Genomic DNA, 21899 nt, shown 5'->3' on the forward strand with positions numbered 1-21899 from the left:
TTGTTTTTTATCTATCCCATTTGTCTATAAAAAGCCAGCAGCTAATGAGCATGCCCAAAGTGTTACAAGTGAAGAACCTGAAAGGCCAGTGTTCCAGTGCCTTAAGGACATGTGTGCATGAACGCCTTCGGCATACCTCAACACCATTCCTCTACATTGCTGCTGTTGTCCATCCTCGTGGGTAAAGACTCTGTCATGGGAATTATAACAAAACCCACAAGCTTGAAAAGGAAAGCAGGGGAAAATAAAAGATCACCTAAGGCACGGCAACAGAAGGAAAGTTATCAGTCAAGATGCAAGTTCCTAAGCTGGGAGTGGTGGAGCACGCTTTTAATCCCAGCACTCTGGAGGCAGAGGCAGGTGGGTCTCTGAGTTTGAGGCCAGCCTGGTCTATTGAGTGAGTTCCAGGACAGCCAGGGCTACACAGTGAAACTGTGTCCTGAAAAAACAAAAACAAACAAAGATGCAAATTCCTTGACTGTGTGGGCTTGAGAGGAAGTCTGTGAAGCAGCTTAGCCACAGATAAGAAGGCAGCTGTCACTACCCAGAGCCCCTTGCCTCCCCTGCGTTCCCTCATCCTCAGTGGCAACCCTAACCCTAACCCTAACCCTGAGTTCCCTCATGCTCAGTGGCAGCCTTGCCACCTCATGAAGTCCAGCCCCCTCCTTCAAGTGAGACCAGTGTTTCAGAGAGGCAGCGACAACAGAAGAGCTGCCATCCTGTGTGACTGGGACGCGACGCTTCTGCCCAGGTAGGAAGATGGCAGGGTCTGGGTGTCCAGAACCATCAGTGTCTCATTCAGAGTCCTCAGATCGTCACGAGTGCAGAAAAGTTGGCTAGCCCAAACTTCTCCAGAGGAGCTTGGCTTTCTTCCAAGAAGCCCCATTCACGCTAATCTAATGCTTTGTTCTTTGATTTTTTTTTTTCCTCTTTTTACAAAACATGTTGAGGCAATCATGGAGTAGGAGTTAGCTAGCCTCTGGGGTAGAGTTAGAAGAGGGGACTGAAACTGAAGCGGTGTACCTGTGTTTGTTTGACATGGTAACAGGTAAGATGATAGAGGTCTGAAGGTGTTCTTTTACCATTTCAGGCACCGGTCACTCATACTGGTGAGAGGTGGCTTATAGATGTAACCAACCGTCTTATTAAATAAGAAACACAGAAACAATGTAAAAGAGAAAGCCGAGAGGTCAGAGCTCAGAGCTAAAATCTCACCCTTCCTCCTGCTGTCCCAGCTTCGCGAAAAGAGACCTACTTCCTGTCGGTTCGTTTTTTTATAGTATGTTGTTCTGCCTTCTCATTGGTTGTAAACCCAAACACATGACTGCCTCGTCACTGTCTGAATGTACAGCCCCCTAGGTCTTAAAGGCATATGTCTCCAATGCTGGCTGTATCCCTGAACACACAGAGATCTTATGGGATTAAAGGCGTGTGCCACCACCGCCACACTCTTGCTATGGCTCTAATAGCTCTGACCCCCGGACAACTTTATTTATTAACATACAATCAAAATAGTATTTCAGTACAATTAGATTACCACCACAGTGGCTAGCCTTGCCTATTTCAAGACAGTCCCATCTATTTCTAATTTGGTTAGAGAAAAGAAGAGGTTCACATGAATGAAAGGCTCAGAAGGGTTAACCAACAGCTTGAATAAGGATGAATTTGAACCCAAGGAAACTGTACCGTTGCATCTCTCTGACACCCCCCAAGTTGAGATTCAAGTATTTGAGGCCACTTTCTATCTGAAACTATGGTTGTAAGGGCAAATTATTAAAGCCCGTGACTTGAGGCTTGATCACAAGAAGAGACCATGGCCCTGAGTGAAATGCCTGCTAATTATAGCCTGGAAGATAAGGGTGATTCCCAACAGGAAAGGAATGAGTACTTGATGGGCTGGAGAGAAGGCTCAGTGGTTAAGAGCACTGACTGCTCTTCCAGAGAACCCAGGTTCGATTCCCAACACTCACGTGGCAATTAACAACTGTCTGTAACTCCAGCTCCAGGAGACCCGACACCCACGGCAGAACACCAGTGCACATGTGTGGTAATAATTGTGCTGAAATGTGATTTTATTTGTATGTTAATAAATAAAGTTTGCCTAGAGATCAGAGGTCATTAGCAAGCCAGGAAAAGAAGTCAGGTGGTGGTAGCCCACGCCCTTAATCCCAATCACATGGCAGGCAGAGTCTCTGTGTGGTCAAGGACTCAGCCAAGCATGGTGACCCTTGAGTCTTTAATTCCAGTACCAGCCATAGAGACCTGGAGGTCTGTATAGACAGGCAGTGATGAGGAAGTCATGTGGCTGGGCTTAGAGCCAATGAGAAGGCAGAACAGGAAGGCAATAAAACTCAAGACACACAGGAAGATGGTCTCTCAGGGGAAGGATGGCAGTGAGTGGTAAGCTAAAGGGAGTCAGGGCTCTTGCTCTGATCTCTTGGGCTTTTAACTCTGTATTTGGCTCTGTGTTTCTTACTTAATAAGACTGTTTAGAATTTCGTCTACACACATGAAATATTTTTTTTAAAAAAAGAATGGACACTCATTTTCTTTACTACTGTCCATTCAACCCCTGTATGTGAGATACTTGTGAAAGGTGCCAGGAATATAGCAGTGAACAAACAAAATCCCTGTTTTCTGGATGGCTGCGTTCAACTGTGGGAGATAGATGATAAATAAACAAGATGAATTATGCAGTGTTTCACCCTTATAACAAAACGATAAAGTAGTTAGGTACCACAGTGGTGATATGTGTGTAATAGAGCTAAGAAACAAAATGGGGGGGGGGAGGGAAGGAGGGAGGGAGAGAGAAGGAAGGATAGAGAAAGAGGGAGGGAGGGAGAGAGAGGGAAGCTTTAATAAATAGAGTGTCAGAGAACATCCGTATTAATGATGAGACATTTGAGCAGAGTTGAGATATAATCAGAGGGAATTTGTGCAAGGGTCAAGGAAGAAAACATCTAAGGTAGAGAGAACAAAAACCCCTGAGGAAGGGGTGGGCTACGAGTGTGAGGCGCCCCAAGGAGGCCTCTGTGGCTGGAAACTAGAGTGAGGAGGTGAGGTAGGAGATCGGGACACAGAGGATGGAGGTGAGGGACAGACCCCTTTCCGAAGACAGGTCTCACTCGGTACCTGTGGCTCCTCACAGCACCTCTCTCCTACCCTAAACCTCCCCCTCCCAGGGGCCTGGTTTTCAAGAGCATCCCTTCCTCTGCCCGATCCCTAACAACTCAGCCATTTTGGCTACCTTTGTCTCTTGGCCTGGCCACCTCTTGCTCTCCCTCCCCCACGTTCCTCTCATGGTGTGTTTAGTCTGCAGGCCATGCTCAGCCTTGACTCCTCCCTCCGCCTGCTTTCTCCCTTATCGCTACAATAAAAGCCTTCTCCACACTTTAGAAGGAGTCATGGCCTCCTCCTCCTCCTTTTATGTCATTTTTTTATTCGGTGAGGATTGGGGAATTTATTCTGAGCAGAGGGGAAGGCCACTGGCAGATCCCATACCCAGCAGGTTACTGAGGGCCTGGAAGATGAGCTCCCATTTTCTCAGTGTGGTTCTCCAGGGTGGTAATTCCTTTCTGCCCTGTGAATAAACTGTATGTCCCCAACCTCCAATCCAGGCGACCCAGTTGTCGCATTTCAATGACAAGCTACGCAGCTCTAGGAAAGGATGTGGAAAGAACAGCAAATCTCAGCTCACTTGAGCAAAACTTTCTTCACCTGCATGGCGGGAGCCACAGCTGTAGGTTGTAGGTGGGAGCTAGTTTGGCTCCTTTCCTGAAGTGGATAGTATGGACCAGGATATGGCTGTGGCCTGGACATTCAGAAACAGCTTCTGTCTGCTCCCCCTTTCCCCAAATTCTTCATCTCAACTTCTCATCAGCAAGCCTAAAGGAAGACACCTGCTATGCCCATTTTCTTCCATCCGTGACAAAGTAAGTGTGTGGGGCAGGTCTTCACAAGTTTCTTCCTTGCATAGGAAGTGAGCCCCGCCCCCTTCCCTCCACCTCGGTCCCCACAGAGCTAAAGAAAGAGACCTGTCTAGTACGTTTATAGGTTCAGTCTGCAAAAACCCTCTCACAAGACTCAAACGCACTAGCAGATCTGCACACAGAAGGAAGCCAGGCACCAGGGGCCGATCTCTTTCGCAGGTGTTCTTTCTGGAAGCCTTAGAAAGTGCAGATGGTTCTGTTGCTGTTTGTATTTTAGCATAAAGTTCTTAAACCTGCACATACCAAAACTGTAGTGTTTGTAACGTTGTCAGAGACTAGTTCCTTAAGAAATCATGAAATCTCATGCTCATATGAGCGTGTGTGTGTGTGTGTGTGTGTGTGTGTGTGTGTGTGCGCTCACGCGCTCAAAGAATATCAAAGTATCTGTAAATGTTTGGAGCTTTATCCATCAAAGCAATAGGATTATGGGTGAGTTTTATTCCTATCTTTTTATGCATGTATCTTAAAATTTAAGTGTGTTTAAAAATCTTTATGTACCAACTAGTTGGGCATGTCAGAAAGCTTCAGTTAGTCCTCCATCATTATGCTCTACAAGATGGGGCCTCATGTGCTTCCAGCAAATCTCTTATTGAAATAGAGCAAGTAAGCTGGGTGGGGGTGTCGGCAGCACACGCCTTTAATCCCAGTACTTGGAGTCAGAGGCAGCTGAATCTCTGAGTTCAAAATCAGCCTGGTCTACAGAACAAGTTCCAGGACAGCCAGGGCTACATAGAGAAACCCTGTCTCAAAAAGCCAGATAGATAGATAGATAGATAGATAGATAGATAGATAGATAGATAGATAGATGATAGGTAGGTAGATAATAGGTAGATAGGTAGGTAGATGGATAGTTGGATGGATAGATAGATAGATAGATAGATAGATAGATAATAGGTAGGTAGATAGATAATAGGTAGGTAGATGGATAGTTGGATAGATAGATAGGTAGATAGATAGATAGATAGATAGATAGATAGATAGATAGATAGATGAAACAGAGCATTGTGCATAGTGAATATTCATCCACTAATCCTCTGACCTACTGACCAGTTTCCTCCTGTTAAGTACCTGAGCATGGCTTAAAATGGTTTATATACGAGAACCCAGAATGGAAGAGATCTCAGAAATGGTCTTGCTTAGCTGCTGACTCAAAGGCTGGCTCTCCTCATCATATTTCTGACTTCGGCCCATCTAGCTTTTGCTTAACTCTGTCCCAAGGTGGGGAACCAAGGGAGTGAGACCAGCCATTGGTAGATGATGGCTTTCATAAGAAAGGCTCCCTCATAGAACAGAAGTACCTATCTCCACACTGACTCCCACCACAGATCCAAGCCCTCAGACCTATGGTGTGTCATTAACTTTAAAGCTTATCTCAGGGGTCCGGGAGAGGTGGCTCAGTAAGGTTAAGAACCTTCCTTTCTTTTCTGGAGGATCTAAGTTCAGTCTCAGCCACATCTAGTGGCTCACAGCCACCTGTAACTCTAGCTCCAGGGACACTCTTTCCTGGTCTCTTTGGCTATCCACACACATCCCCCATACCCATACACAGACACTCATGCCTACTTATAAATTTTTTGAAAACATTTTTTTTTGAGACAGGGTTTCTCTGTAGCTTTGCACCTTTCCTGGAACTTGCTTTGGAGACGAGGCTGGCCTCGAACTCACAGAGATCCGCCTGCCTCTGCCTCCCAAGTACTGGGATTAAAGGCGTGTGCCACCACCGCCCTATGAAAATAATTTTTAAAAGTAGTCTTGGACCAGTGAGATGGCTCTGGAGGTAAAGATGTCTATTTGCCAAGTCTGACTACATGAATTCAATCCTTGGAACCCACATGGCATAAAGAAAAAAAACCACCTGACCCCTGCAACTTGTCCTCTGACCTCAACAAGCAAGCCCTGCATGCCCTGCTCCACCCACTTAAACAGGTAAATGTAAGCAAAAAAAGAAAACAACAACAAAACCACTCATCTCACTAGACGTGGTGACACATGCCAGCAATCTCAAGCAAGCATCTGGAGCTGGAGGCAGGAAGGTCAGGAGTCCACAGCTATCCACGGCTACATAGCAAGTTTGAGGCCAGCCTGGGCTACGTGAGATCCTGTCTCAACAAACAAACAAAAACAAAAGAGCCCCTCATCTAACAGGAAATAAAAGAGGAGGTGAGATGAGGCATGAAGTTTACAGAGTATCTTTTCATTTGGCTTTAAGTATCTTTTTGAGTTCTCCTCTGTCTTATTCTTTCTTCCTACTGTGCCTGGGCCTTCTTTGGCTCCTAGGCAGAAAGTCTTATGAATTCGTGGTCCTCGCTTCTTGGTCACATGTTGTTTCTGGCTTTTGATGTCCTGCTGTGCAGATGGCTGTTTCACATCTACTCCCATCACCCCTTCTCCTTTATTATTCAGGATTTCCTATCTACCCTCCTTCCCTTTGGGGATCACATTAACCTGCTAACCCTCTGAATAGGAATCAAATGTATTTTAGGATCACCTTGTATACAAGTCCACATAAAAGTAGCACCCACGAGAGACCAACTTTTCCAGATATTCAGCGTGGTTATTCCGATGATTTTTCTTATTGCAGAAAAACATAGAGATCATGAAACTTATCATTTGAAAACGTATGACTCGGTGGCATTATATATGCTCTTATCATGATGACACCAACGTCTCTCCCTAGTTCCTAGAAGTTTCCCATCGCCTGCAAAGGCAACTGTATACCCACTAAGCAATTCCTTCCCTCTCTCTCTCCCCAGGCTCCTATTATTGTTACTCTAGATTAGCTATTTCTGGTAAACTGAAATCATAGAGAATGTGGCGTGTGGGGCCTGGCTTCTTTCACTCAGCGTACTACTTTCAAGGTTGGTCTCTGTTGTTATGAGTACCATTACTTCCCTCCTTCCTGTGGATGAATAATATTTGACTGTATGGACATAGCATGTTTGGTTTATTCATCAGTTGATGGACATTTGGGTTGCGTCCACGTTTTGGCTATTGTGAGTAATGCTGCTATGAATATTTGTGTACAAATTTTTGTTTGAACATGAATGCTGCTTTTGAAGTATTAATTTTTCCTCCAAAACACAAGCTTGTTTACTTGTGTCTTGCTGGGGGCAGGGGTGGATCTGCCACCGCTTTGCTGATGTCCTAAATATGGCTTAGCCTACCCATGGCAGACCTCCATCTGTCTGTTTTTTCTACCCTCTGTTTCTCTGCATAAGTGTGTGTGTGTGTGTGTGTGTGTGTGGTGGTGGGGTTCTCTCTCACCTTGAACAATTTGGAATTCATATCAGCAAGTGAATTTCTTTCCTCTTAACAGGGGTGACTCGCCCCTCTTTCTCTGTACATAATAAGTACAGTGAATGTGTCCAATTCAGAAAACCCTTGGGCTTCAGTTCTCAGCTTCCCCTAATGAGGCCTCTTTCCAGCCCAGTTCCAGGAAAGCTGGCTGGAGGAGCTCAAGCCAGGAGAGGCCGCCTCAGGCCTCAGCTCATAAAGCCAAGGTGTGTCTGAGCCCCTCAACCCTGTCAGACTTGGATCTTGAGCCTTCACTCTCTGGCTGCTGTCAAGAGTTCCCGGCTCCCTGCCAAAAAGCCTAGGCTGGAGAAGGAGAGGTGTCAGATTTCTGTCTGCAGAAGGGACGGGGCTCCTAGGCTCGCTGGTGTCTTCCTGTAGCAACCACCGGCATTATCAGCAATCGCCATCACATCCAGAATACTCTCTTGGTCCCTTCTTCTTTGCTTCCTGACTGGCCCTTCCCTTGTTCACCTCTGCTTTCCAATTTGGTCATCTCTGCTCCCGCCCCTTCCCCTACCCTCAACTCCCCCAGCCCCCACCCGGGACTCTCCAGTTCGCTCATGTCCCCTGGTTCCCTGCCCCCCCCACACACACACTTTCAACCTCCAAATCTTTTTCTATGGACTCCCTGTCTCTCTGCCTCTCCTCTGAGTTCCTTTCGGGTCTGTTTCCTTTGACACTGCTCCCAGGCCTGATGCCAAGTTTCAGACCCATTAGTGAGGTGCCTTGCTGACTGAAACACAAATCAAGACTGATCCGGGTACAATTAGCAGCTGCTCGCACCTCATCTGGAAAGCATTAGGCAGCCCTGGGAGTGGAAGGGGGAGACGGGGAATATTGATGCCAAACAGAATAGCTCTCCTATTTGGAACATGAAAGAAACCTGACCCTGGAGATATATAACTGACAAGAAGATGTGAATAGACAAGGCAGAGTGGAAAGATCTTACCTCGGGTATCCCTTAGTATCTATGCACTTGACAGAAGTTTCTTTGTACTTGATTCAAGGGGGCAAATGTCATGAAGGAAAGGGGTGTGTGGCACTTGAAGTATGATTCAGGAATCCTTTGCCTCCTTGCCGCACACTCTTGTGTTGGCCCTGCTTCCAGAAATGAAAGATGCCTTTAAGAATCACCCGGCACTGAGTTTAAATTGTGAATGTTAACTCATCAGGACTGGGGAGAGTCGCAGACTCTGCCTTTAATCACACTGATAGGTGTATCATATTTTAGCAAAGAGCCTACTACAACGTAACTTGCTCCAGTTCTCTGCTAAAGCCTTCTTCTAGCTCTCTGTTCTTTTCCCTTTTAGCACTCACAGTTATAAGTAAGGATGAATGATGAGTTGTTGATATCTACCCTCCCAACCCAATGGAGCTGTTGTTGGAGGGGCAGGGGCATGGTATGTCAAAGAATAGATGTGTCTGTTCTCTTCTCAATTATCTACTAGCTTTCACATACTAGGTGTTCAATAAATACTTCAGAAATGTGCCCCCCCCCTTTTCTTGGTAATACTGGGAATTGAACCTAAGACCTCAAGCTTGCTAGGAAAGTACTCAACCACGAAGCTACAGCCCCGGCCCTACAATTTTTTTTTCACATCTTAAGGAATTAGCTCAATCCTCAAGGCCCATCAAAAGTCACTCTTGGGGCCAGCTTTTTGCCATGCCTGATGACCAGGGTTTGGACCTGGTAAAAGGAGAAAACAGAAGCCCATAGGTTGTCTTATGACTGTAGGATGCATATCCCCATCCCCTATATCCACACATACAAAATAAATATATATTAAAACCATGTTTTTAGGGACTGAAGAATGGCTCAGCAGTTAAGAGCACGGACTGCTCTGGACCCAGGTTCAATTCCCAGCACCCACATGGCAGCTCACAACTGTGTGTAACTCCAAGATCTGACACCCTCACACAGACATGCATGTGGGCAAAATACCAATGCACATAAAATAAAATAAATATAAAAAATAATTTTAAAAAACACTCTTTGCTGGGCGATGGCAGTGTACATTTTAAACCCCAGCACTTTGGAGGCAGAGACAGGCATATCCCTGTGAGTTCGAGGCCAGCCTGGTCTACAGAGTGAGTTCCAGGACAGCCAAGGCTACACAATGAAAACCTGTCTTGAAAAAAACAAAACAACAAATCAGTCCTCTTGCAATGAGCCTCCCTAGTCTAACATTCCCAACCTAACGCATCTGCTAGTGTTATTTGATAATTTCCCATGTAGCTAAGCCTCATAACTCCATTATGAGAAGCTTGAAGCTTAGACTATTGGGTCTCCCCAGCTTCTGAGTTTCTGAATGTTCTTGATGTCCATCTTCCTTTTCCAACCTCCTCATCTTCATTTATTCTCTCTCATTCCAACAGGAATTTAATGTTAGTTGGTTGAGAGACCTTAGGATGGCCAACCACTATTTAGACCTCAACTGTAGCACTCAGGGAGTGGCTGGATTTGGGCTTGGATAAAAGCCAAGGTTTCACGTGTCTCAGTGGTAAAGTACCACCTATATATTTGGGAGAGGAGAGGCTGAGATACCATGTGGGTACAAACTTAAGAGACATGATATTGTGAGGCTTCCAAAGCAGTTGTAAATCACATCACTCCGGAGCGCTCACTCTGGGTGGTGGCTATTACCTCATTCCTTTTTCTTAGCTGAGTAGAATGGTGGTCCATAGTGCCAAGTTTTCTCTGCCACAGGAAAGGGGCTGTTGCTTCCCCAAACTAAGAGGACCATTCCTCTTGGAAATGCAGAAAACTAGCTCACAGTATCCTGGCAAAGAGAGAACTTGGTCTCGTGTGAAATTCATCAAATTCTTTAACTGTTTTTCAAACACTTAGGGCTACCAGCAACCCAACACATCCTTCTTCAAGCACTTCCCCCCCACCACATCATCTTAAAACACATGAGTATTTTAAGGGATGTTTAATCCATATGCTTTTAATTTTCTTGTCCTTAAGTCATCAAAATATTGTTATGAAAGTCTTGTTTGATGTCTAAGAAACTTTATGAGCATTATTTGGAAATTTTTAAACCTTGCTTTTAGCAGGGAAAAACCAGGAAGTTGGGTTTTTCCAAGCATTTGTTGCCTTTAACACAAAAAGATTAGACAGTGTTTTCCCAATCACAACGTCACAAGGCTTGAGGAGTCTAGAGCCAGTGGCTTAAGACTCGGCCTTGTCTGTTAAGTTGTAAATAGATGTCTCAAGCATGTGAGGCTGGGACTAATCTAATTGGAATCTGTGACCCTTAATGGAGAGCAATGAGAACGCTTCATATCTGCAAGACCCCAAGTGTATTTTACAACCAATTTCATGTGCATTCCGTGTGCAAATGCCTAGCCGGGACCTCGGTACCTTCTCAAAGTAGATGAGAATTAAATCCAACAGGATTAGAGAAAACTTTAGAAGTTTGGAAGAACCTAGCAAAGAAAATCCACATGAATAGTGTGAAAATGGAGCTCTCTGGGTTTTGCCAGATTTGGTTGATCTCAGGGAAGGTCAAGAGGCAGGAAGCATGGGCCGTCCTACATTGTCTATTAAAGCCTTTCCCCAAATTGAGACTTCTAATCTACATACAAGTGAAGTCAGGAGATAGGTGAGGGAGATCAGTTTCAGACCAATGCTGATGCATGCATACACATATATAGGCATGATGCTTATATCCAAATGTCCATATTCAAACAATAAGGCCAAAGTGGGTGAGTGATAAGGATCTAAAAAAGCCTGTAATACTTCCGGCAAACCAAGCTCAGGGCACGGTCGTTGAATGAAGTGTAACTGCAGATTGCATGTGACAGGAATTTGTTGCCATAGCTTCCTAGGCCCAGGTAATAGGTTCCCCAGTTCCAAACATTAGGGACATGCAGAGTGGGTGAGAGGGTAAAAGGATGGGTGTGGGCAGGCAGCATTGGCTTAAGCAGGTGCTGGGAAGCAGAAGTATATGCAAGCGTGTTCCCAGGCTAGGTGGCCTGTCTCCCACTTTCTCCTCTGTGTGCCACCTTGGAGCTCAGCCTAACGGGAACAGAATTCTGCCTGGGGAATGAGGCTCCTAGGAGTGGTAGCATAAATTCAAGGGGAGGCCTGCCATCTGCCAGGTATGGCACATCCACCATCTCAGTGCACAATGATGGGTTCGCTTTCGGTCCCCACCCTCAGAGAGCACATTCTGGCTCAAGAGACCATCTTCGTTTTCACCTGCCATGGTATGCATGGAAACAATAGAAGAAATAATGAAGAACAGAAGGAGCAGAAAGTCTTTAGCCCTAAGTACCCGTGAGGGCCCAGGGGAAAGGCGATATCCGAGACAGACAGAGGGGACACTTGAAAGTAATGGGAAGTTTAAAAGGAGAAAAGCAGTTGAATGAGGATACTAAGGGCAGGTTGGAGCTTGCCTGCTAAGTGTAGTAGGACATCCCTGTGAGAGGACAAGAGCGTGGTCTTTCTAATGGGGGATAAATGGCTGTCTGGAAAGTTCATGTAGTCGCAGCAAAGGGGAGTAGAGGGTCAAGTATGAGCCTGCGAGCCCTTTCCAGTGGGGTTATTTTAAGCCAGCAGGAAAAAAAGAAGTGTGTGTGTGTGTGGGGGGGTGTGCTCCCAACTTAAAGAGGCTCCAGTCAAAACTAGCACACTGCTGTCTCACTTCCGGTCATGACAAATGCTTCCAATGTGAAAGAAAAGAGTAGTCCGCTGGCCCAATATGCTGGCTCAGATGTGCGCCCTTCAGCGGGTCGTGGTGAATCCACACATGGAAAGCTGTGTTCAGAAATGCCTGACTCCAGCACTTACATCTTGTGGTGCACATGGAAGGAATTGAGGAGACAGCCAAAGCTGCAGAGAGTCCGCCCACACGCCCACACCGGGAGGGATGGCGTCTTGATGCACTTGGGAAACTGAAGCGGAACTGTGATGGGGAGAACCGTCTCTGGGGCAAAACACAGGCACCTGGAGTGTGGACCTGGCTTTGTGAGGCTCTTAGATCACTAACCTTGTCGCGTTCCTCAGGGAGGTCATGGACCACTGGATCTGGCCATCCATATGTTTTGGGATACTGAAGGAGTTTGGGGGAGCTAAGCATTCTAGACAGCCAAGTGTTGAGTCTTTTGGTGACAAAACTTCACTTCTTTCCATGATTTTTGCATAAAATCTCTCTCAAAGGGACAAACGTTTTTCTTGATTTCTTAAATTGTGTATTTAATTTCTCTTAAGAACTGTGGACTACAAATTGTGCTATAATAAGAGAAACTCTAGACTAAAAGTTCCATGAACAATGAATGTGTGCAAAAACCGGTAGAATCCGTAGTCAAGTTAGTAGCATTGTGCTGATGTTTATTTCCCTGCCCTGATCACGGGTCATTATGTTATGTGTGATGATAGAATTAGGGAAAGCAGGGAGAAGGATGTCTGGGGATGCTTTCAGCAGCTGTGTGTGTGTGCGTGTGTGTGTGTGTGTGTGTGTGTGTGTGTGTGTGTGTGTGTGTGTGAGAGAGAGAGAGAGAGAGAGAGAGAGAGAGAGAGAGAGAGAGAGAGAGAGAGACTTCAAGTGTCCCACTCTCACTTTCCACCTTTGTCCTTTGAGGCAGCATCTCTCACTGAACCTGGAGCTAGGCTGGCAACCAGCAAGCCATGGTGATCCTCCCATCTCCACCCCAAAAGCACTGGAATTACAAACCTCTGCAGCCACCCCTGGCTTTTTATGTGGTTCTGGGATCCAAATTCAGGTCTTTGTACTTGGGCAGCAAGTGCTGTTGTCCATTAAGCCAACTCCCCAGCCACATGGTTTCTTATAAGCCTAAAAGTATTCAAAGTAAGCAGCTAAGGAGAGGCAAGAGAGAGAGCACAGCCAGTAGAGTGTTTGGCTTAAAACCATGAAGATATGAGTTTGATCCTCAGAACCCACATTGAAAAAGCCAGGTGTGAATGTCCTCCCTGGGATCTCAGAACTGGAGGAAGATCCCCAGTGCTTAATAGTCAACCAACCTCGCTCACTTGGTGAGTCCCAGGCCAGTGAGAGACTCTGTCTCAAATAACAAGCTGAAGAACCCAGGCATGGTGGATCAAGCCTTTAATCCCAGCACTTGAGAGACAGAGGTAGGCAAAGTCAGGTGAGTTCAAGGCTGACCTGAGCTATATAGTGAGTTCCAAGCCACACAGGGTTACATAGTGAAACTCTGTCTCAAAAGATCAACAAAATAAAGTAGATGACTGAAGAGACACTGGAGGCTGTCCACACACACACACACACACACACACACACACACATACACACACACACACGAGACAGAGACAGAGACAGACAGAGGAAGAGAGACAGGCAGAGAGAAAGACTACTGTTTTAGTTATCAAGTGGAGGAAGGGACAAAGAGGGGAGGAAAAAGGAAATAGGGGAAGAGAAGAATGGACAGAGGGAAAATCTAGGTCTACAAAGCTCTGAGAGTGTGTAGTATGTGCTGTAGCAAGTGTGGGCTGTGTTGACCTTTGTAATATCGGGGGTTTAAAATGCACCCTGCAGAAGACTACTAAGTGGATTAAATTGAGGAGAATGCCCAATATACCTAGTAGAGGATTTATCACCCAGTACATATTCATAAATTGCCCCATTTCAAATGTTTTGGATAACGTAGGTTGAAATTCATTCATCTTCCTTTTGAAGTTCTGGTCACCAGCCATCACAATTGGGCTCCCCTTGGGATGCTGTCGACGTGTTTCCTGCCAGATGAGCTGCTTCTCCTCTGCCACGGACTTGATATAGTTCCATCTGCAGCATTAATTAAACCCAAAAAGAGGATCCCATCTGTGAATAAAGTATTTTTGCTCTAGCCTACACGCACTAATTTTAGCCCGTTAAGATACTTTTTTCTTTTGACTTACTTTCCAGCTTTTGGCTGAGTCCCAGATAGATAAAGGACTTATATAAGTTCTGATTAGATGGGGCAATGCTATTAACAAAAAGTGGTAGTCGTCTCTTGATCATGAGAAGGGTAACCATGCTCAACGTTCTACACATAGCGTCTCCCTCCATTCTCTCTGTGGGATTACTATTGAAATCTCTGTCTTCTTGCCCAATGCCCCTAAACTAATTATCTGCAACACCAGCAGTCCCAGGCCTGGGAGATTCCAGAGCCTGAGCTTCTAGCTTGTACTGTACTGTGAGAGCTTTCTGTTTCTTCCACATAATCAAAGGGCATTGAAATAGCTCCAGGCTTTGAGAAAGGAGGTTGGTTCTTTTGATAAAGTAGGTTAAGAGGAGGTAAGAAGAAAAGGAAAGGAGAATGAGAGAGCTATAATTGAGGGAGATCAAAATATCCCACCCTGGGGCAGAGGAGGGGGTGGAGGGGATGGGTAACTTACACTAAGGATGATTGGGAAGGCCATATGGAAAGCTACTATTTTATAAGCTTTCTAAGTATATACTTTATGTTTTTATAAGCTACCTAAATACATATTCATATAAAAGAATTGAAATGGAGTTGTACAGGGATGCCAAATAAAAAGCCCAGTGCCAGGTATGGGTTATCTCCTTTACAGTTGTTGGTTGGAGTATCTCAGACTCCTTAAAAACAATACAGGATGTTGCCATTTCTCTTGGTTGCCCACCAGTAATTGATGGTAGACCCTGTTATTGAAGACATTACATGCCTTGCTCACAAAGCCATGCATGGGGAAATCAAGTTGGTAGGAACTAGGAACATCCTCCCTAATGGCTAGATGTCATAGTCCTGGGAAGTGCTATGCAGGCTGCTGGGGGAGAGAGTCATTAACAGTCTTACCTCGTTATGAACCCTGTGAACTATAATAATAACTGGTGTGGCAAGATGTGCCCAAGGGTGCAGCAGTGAAATGAATGTTATGAAGGTAACCAACCACTTTCAGATTGAACTTACAGTCTGCTCTATAGGAGAAAATGCCTGCCTGATATTGTAAATCTGGCCAACAGCCCATGATTAGGGCTTTTATAGAACCCAAAGGTTAGTCTACTACTATTATTTTGCTAATAGTATCAAACTATTTTTGGACATAGTATCAAACTTTTGTTCTCCAGATTTGTGTCTCTATACCCATAAATTAGTGCAGCTTTCAGTCCTCATCAGAGAGAAGTATCTTTGTTCAGTATATGTCATTAATGCAGGAACTCACAACTGATTAGTGCAGAGAGTAGGTGTCAATGGCGTACTCATCCACAAGTAGGACATCTATACATCATCCCATCTCCCAAGGTTCTGGGACCACCATGGCAAGAGAAACAGAAAGATTGCAAGAGCCAGAGTTCAGGGACGATCTGTCCAAAACAGTGTCTTCTGAACATGACAGGTCCAATGCACTCATAAATTCAGAGAGTAGCCATGTTTGTATAAGATCAAGGCTGTCAGTCCTCCAGCATGGAGGTGGGAGGAGCTTACAAGCCTTCACCCCCGTCTGAGGCACTATTAACAGTTAATCAGTTCTCCTTGGGTGTATGGCCCCTGGTAGGTCAACCACATGCCAGTGAATGGCTCCATACCCATGGACTTGGTGAGTTATAGGGGAAGAAAAAAGATGGCATGAATTTGGGAGGGGTGGGGATTGGAAGTGTACCTGGGAGGAATTAGTGGTTAGGAATGTGAGGTGACTATACATTGTATGTACATATGAAATTCTCAAAGAATTGGTTAAAATATATTTAAAATGTACCTCAAATAAGGTTTGATATTTTCAAGTTGGATATCTAGAGAAACTTCAGGGCTCTGTGGATATGAGAATGCCTCTGTAAATCTGTCCTTCTAAAATGAGAGATTAAAATGTACTTGCTTTAGTAAAGTAAGTAGTAGCCAGGTATAATGGCACAGGACTTTAATGCCAGCGCTCAGGAAACAGAGGAGATGGATCTCTATGAGTTCAAGGCCAACCTGGTCTACCTAGAGAGGGCTAGTCCATTCAAGGCCACATAGTGAGACCATGGCCTCCCCACCTCCATCCCTCCCCAAAAGGATAAAGCAAGTAAGACTGAGTGTGAGAGACAGAGACACGGGGGGGGGGGGGGGGCGACTTTTCTGACTTCTTTGTATATAGGAAAGATTTTCACAGGACAAGATGCGGTCCGCCATCTCAGGCATTCTCAGGCATAGATGAGCAAAGGTGGGTGTTCCCAGGGGACTTCCTCTGCACAAGATGATCCCTACTGGTGTGCACACCCTCTCCTACCCTCCTCCAGCCTGCACCACCTACTTTCTGACAGACCCTCTCCCCTGCTAAGCTCTGTGGAAGGCTTGGCTACCTTGTGTTATTCCAGGCTCACACTCACACTAGGCTTCTGTGCCAGCGTCAGGGGTAGGATTTGCACGCTTTACTTTGTCTTAAATCCCCATTAATCTTTATATTGTAGTTGCATTTCCTAGACTAAACTTAATGACCTTCTCATGGGGAAAAGAGTAAACTTAGATGTTTTTTTTTTTTTCCCTGCAGGGTCGAGAATCCAGGTCTTGGGGCTGGAGAAATGTCTCAGCGGTTAAGAGCACTGCTTGCTCTTCCTGAGGATCTGGGTTCAATCCTCAGCACCCATTATGGCAGCTCACAATTGTCTGTAACTCCAGTTCCATGGGATCTGGCACCCTCACACAGACAGACATGCAGGCAAAACACCAATGCACATAAAATAAAATTAAAAAACAAAACAAACCAGAATCCAATTCTTTAAAAAACCCTGAGAAGACAGCATCATGGAAACAGCACTGGTTTATACTGGTGGAGCCTTCATAAATGTCTGTTGAAGGTTCATCCATGACAGAACTAACTAGGGAACATCTCTAAACACACAGCACCCTGATTCCAATTGCATCGATCCTCTTTTTTAGACAGTCTCCGGGGGATTATCATCAGCTTTGAGCTCTGAAGGCTTCCTACCTGTGGTAAGCCGACAGCAGGTGTCCACCGCTCACACGTCTAAGCCTACAACGGGAACCATATGCGCAGACATGGAAGCAGCCAAGGGGGGGCCATTCCTGCTGCCAACATGCTTCCGCAGTAGCAGAGGTTCTAGCCCGAGAGGCATGGAGAGAATTTGCTGGTTCTAGAAGAGAGCAGAAGCTAGGAACTAGCAAGGTTGTGTAGACCTAACCCAGCTGGGAAGCCAGAGGAGACTTTGAATAGAAAAGGCTGTCCCTGCCTGGGCATGTGTGTTGCAATGGGTTGTGGTGTGAGGGATGTTTGTGGCAACTGTAAACAGGAACTGTTATGTCCTTATTTAGGAATAATCATTTCTCCAGGCAAAGCAGCGACCCTTGAGGCTTTTAAACACACTCTGCTTGTGAATTCCTTTCTCTGCCATAGACCTAGCCTGTCTTCTTCTCCAGTCCTCTGAGAAGAGTTCACTGAAGCTCAGTGCTATGGTTGTTTTTGAGACTGCTGCTTGGCAGGGCCCAAGAAAAGAAAAAGTCGGTGACTCTGTGGATCTGGACACACCTTGATCTCAGCTGCTCACAGGAGATGTTTATTCCTCAACACGGGGCCTTATGTCACCTTCTACCCTCTAGGGTGGCCTTCAGAGCTGCCCAACGTGCCTGGCAAACTTTTTGCCAAGGCAGAACACTGGGCAGAAATTCAGAGGATGGAAATGGATGCCCAGCAGGCTACATTTGGAGAACTAAGCATTCAGCAGAGAGTGTGGGCCATGCAAAGAGCAGAGGGGTGTCCCAGGTCTCCTGAAGGACGGGCAGAAGAACCCTCAGACCTCAGAGCCCAGGGCCACTTTGATCTGCCTCACCTATAAAGAGCCGATTAAACGTAAACTGTGACTCAAGTAGAATGGTTTGAAATTCTTGCTTTGCCTCTTCCTATATTTGTCTTATTAAGTACTAGACTAAGACTAGCCAAGTACAGTCATGCTTAATGATAGGCACTCATCTTGAGAAATGCATCATTAAGTGATTTCATCACTGTGTCAGCATCACGGGGGTGTTCACAGAAGTCTAGATGTTGTAGCCTACTACACACCTAGGCTGTGTGGTCAGAGAGGTGGGAAGCTGAGAGGTCCAGTCACAGTGGACTTTAGGGATGGAGGAGGCTTAGATAGAGCTCTACAGTACTGAGAGCTCGGGAGCGGGTCACCTGGGCGAGTGCAGAAGAGGGTCTGGGCAAGGGCCCCCAGGATGGAGCAGACAGAAGCTTGGCCGTGGGTACCATTCCACGCTTGTTGTTTCATGATCTTCATAACCACAGAGCAAGCAGCTAATCCCAAAGGTTTCCCCAAAGCACCGTACTGAGGCTCTGGAGCCTGCAAGTCACAGCCGTGGGGACTGAAGCCTGAGGCCTTCTGCCTCTAGATTTCTTTCCCTTGCCTGGCCCCACGGCTCCCACTCACCATTCCAAGGTCCACTCACGTGTCACTGCAAAGAAGTTCTCACCTCACTCCTGAGGGGCTCAGATGGTGCGGTTGTTTGAATGTAATTGGCCCCCATAATCTCATAGGAAGTGGCATTATTAGGAGGTGTGGCTTAGTAGGAGGAAGTGTGTCACTGTGGGGCGGGCTTTGAGGTTTCCTATGCTCAGGATACCGCCCAGTGTCTCAGTCGACTTCCTGTTGCCTGTGAAATGGAGCATCCTCAGCTCCAGCAGCAAGTCTGCCTGCACACAGCCATGCTCCCTGTCAAGATGATAACGGACTGAACTTCTGAAACTTTAAGCAAGCCACCTCAATTCAATGTTTTCTTTATAAGAGTTTCCATGGTCGCGGTGTCCCTTCAAAGCAATAGAAAATCCTAACTAAGATGTCCTTCTGCTGTGAGTCGATATTTCTTCATAAAATTTTATGCCTCAATTGTTTATCCATATGCCTCTTACCAGCTAAAGCAAAGGTGATTGTGTCTTACTTATTTCCAGGGCTGGCTCCCATTCTTGAGCCAGAATGGGCTCAATGTAAGCTTATGGCATGAACTCATACATTTCAAAACAATAGACTGGTCCCAGAGACCTATCAATCCAGGTCTCTGTGATGTTTTGACTTCTCGTTCCCTTAAGTTTGGTTTATTTGCAGGGAAGGGGGAGTGATTATTTACACAATAAATAAAAGTCAGTGTGGAAGAGATGAATGAAAGGGCATCCAAGAGATGCGCAGGGAGGGGTTTGGAGAGTGGGTGGGCCCACATGCCTAGGAATGACCAGAGAAAAGAGCAGAAGAGGTACAAGGTATGCCCAACACACATTTGTTGAGTTTGGTCCTTAATTAGATGCTCCTGGCTCCTAGGTCACTACACCAAACCCTATTTACCCTCCAAAGAAACCCTGCCCCTATTGCCACAAGGGCATAACCCCAGATTTGAGTAGAGCCTTGAGTCTTCAGTCCCCCAAACCCAAGGTGCCCAACACAGCCCACTCCCGGCACATGTCCATCCCTCCACCCCATCCACAGATGAGGGAGGCAGCTTCTTCTTGGTTTCCCAGACTAGGAGAAGCCTGTTTTCAGTTAAAGCTTTGGTCACACACAGATGCCTTCTCCATTACTCTTGTTTTCCTCCTTGAAGTGTAACATTTCCAATTAACTCTCCTCAGGGGGAGCCCGCCCTGCTGAGGGGTGGAGGGGAGCCTGTGGACAGGGGAAGGGGGCAGGGTCCTTGGAGGCCAGCCCTGGACAGCCTGCAACTGACCCCTGGGCAGGCTGTAACAGGAGCTTCCTTCCTTTGGGTGGAAGAAGGTGACCCCGCAGCCAGTTTCAGCACATGTGGCACAGGTCAGGCCCGCCATCTCAGGGACGAAGCCTGTGAAGCAGACTGTCCCCTGATCCCCTTTATCGATCCTTTAACTCTAATTGCCTCAAGATGCTAAACAAACCTAGTCCATCTGTGGGTGGTGGCAGGTGGCCGTGAATGGCTTCAGGGGGACAGTTTTCCTTATCAGTGGCCTTTGAAGTTCCCTGACTCCACTGTTGTCAGGACAGCCAAGCCAGACTCCAGGGAGAAGGGCTCCTCTTTCTTCGTGTGTCGCTTTCATTGTCCATCTTTTTAAATTCTGCTTCACGACCTGTGAACATGGACTTTGTCTTGCTCTTAGAATCCTACGTGAATAGTTTCAAAGCGAAGACCGTCGGCTTCTACCCCTCATAGGTCTCCAGTTTCGAGCACACTTCCATAGTTTATCTGCCAGAAAATTCCTGCAGGATGGAAATGAAAACATACTCAGGATTTTGTCTTCTCACCCATCCAGGGAGCTGCCTATGGGGATAGAAACTGCTAAGCAATTAAGGCACTGAGGGACTGAGCTAACTCAGTCACTAGTACACACACACACACACACACACACACACACACACACACACACACGAGCTCTTCAGACAGGAAATTCAAACACACTCCTTAAGAAAAGATATTTTCATGGGTCCTGAAAGGCTGACCCAAACTTGTCAAGCCAGCAAGTGCCTAAGTTGTGAATGTCAAGTGTTGCTGTGTAAGAAGAGTCCTTGGTGTAATTGTTTTTTAAAACACGAACTATCATAAAGCAGGCTTTGTGCTAGGGAGCATTGCCAGCACTTGGAGGCTTGCGGAGATTGACTGCCACATAGGAACCCCAGCCAGCCATGCAAGGGGGGTGGGCTCCTTCTCTGCCCATTTGGAGCGCCACTTTAGCACTCCTTGACCCTGGGTTTCATGGCTGGAGAACCATCTGATTGGTTCTGGAAAGGCAAAAGGAATTGAAACAGCACCCCCACCACACACACACACACACACACACACACACACACACACACACACACACACAGAGCCCTCTTGCAGCAGGAGGAACAAAAGCTACCAGAAATGGACTGTGGGGAACGGTAGGGGGTCAAGAGCTCTTTGCTTTGAAGGCAAGAACTGGAGATTCCTGTCAGATTGGGGGTCCAGAGCACTCTAAGAAGTAAGGAACACAGGCTATTCATAATCATATGCAAAACAGGCTTGATTACACCTGGAAGCTCCCGTGCCCCGCCCCCAGGCACCTGGGTGCAATTATGAGGGTCCCCTCCACCTAGAAGAGCATCTGTCTCTAGTTCCCAGCCAGATTCTGCTCCACATGCTCATCTACTTTTGGAAACTGACGTAAAGGAGCCAGATGGAAGAGGTGTGCTGGCTGTGAACCCTGGAAACGTATCACTGTTTCTCTGCTGTACCTGTTCCTTCAGCTTTACTGGCAGCAACTTACCGATTCCTCTGCGTGGTTCGTCTTCGCTGCTGATTTAAATCCTGAGAAAACAGAAAGGTCTGTGTGTGTATGTGTGTGTGGGGGTGATATTAATTTAATAATATCCAGTGCACCGTCCTTGCATGAAAGTGTCAGAATGGAAACTTTGGAACAGAAAGAACATGGTCCTAGTCTTCTAGGATCAAGCCTGTTACACTAATTTTTTCCCCCTCTCCAGCATCCTTGTTGAAACTTCATCCCTAGTGCAACAGTACTGAGGGGAAAGACATAATCTGCCCTTGCGAATGAATTCCGACTGTTTTTAAACAGGCTCGCTGTAGCTGGAGTTTTCCTGCCTTTCTCACAGTCAGGACAAACCTCTGCCACCCGCCAGTCCCACAGCCGCTCAGACCCAACCAAGTAAACACAGACACTTATATTGCTTTCAAACTGTATGGCCGTGGCAGGCTTCTTGCTAACTGTTC

This window comes from Peromyscus leucopus, chromosome 12 (genome assembly GCF_004664715.2).
Source record: "Peromyscus leucopus breed LL Stock chromosome 12, UCI_PerLeu_2.1, whole genome shotgun sequence".
Lineage (NCBI taxonomy): Eukaryota > Metazoa > Chordata > Mammalia > Rodentia > Cricetidae > Peromyscus > Peromyscus leucopus.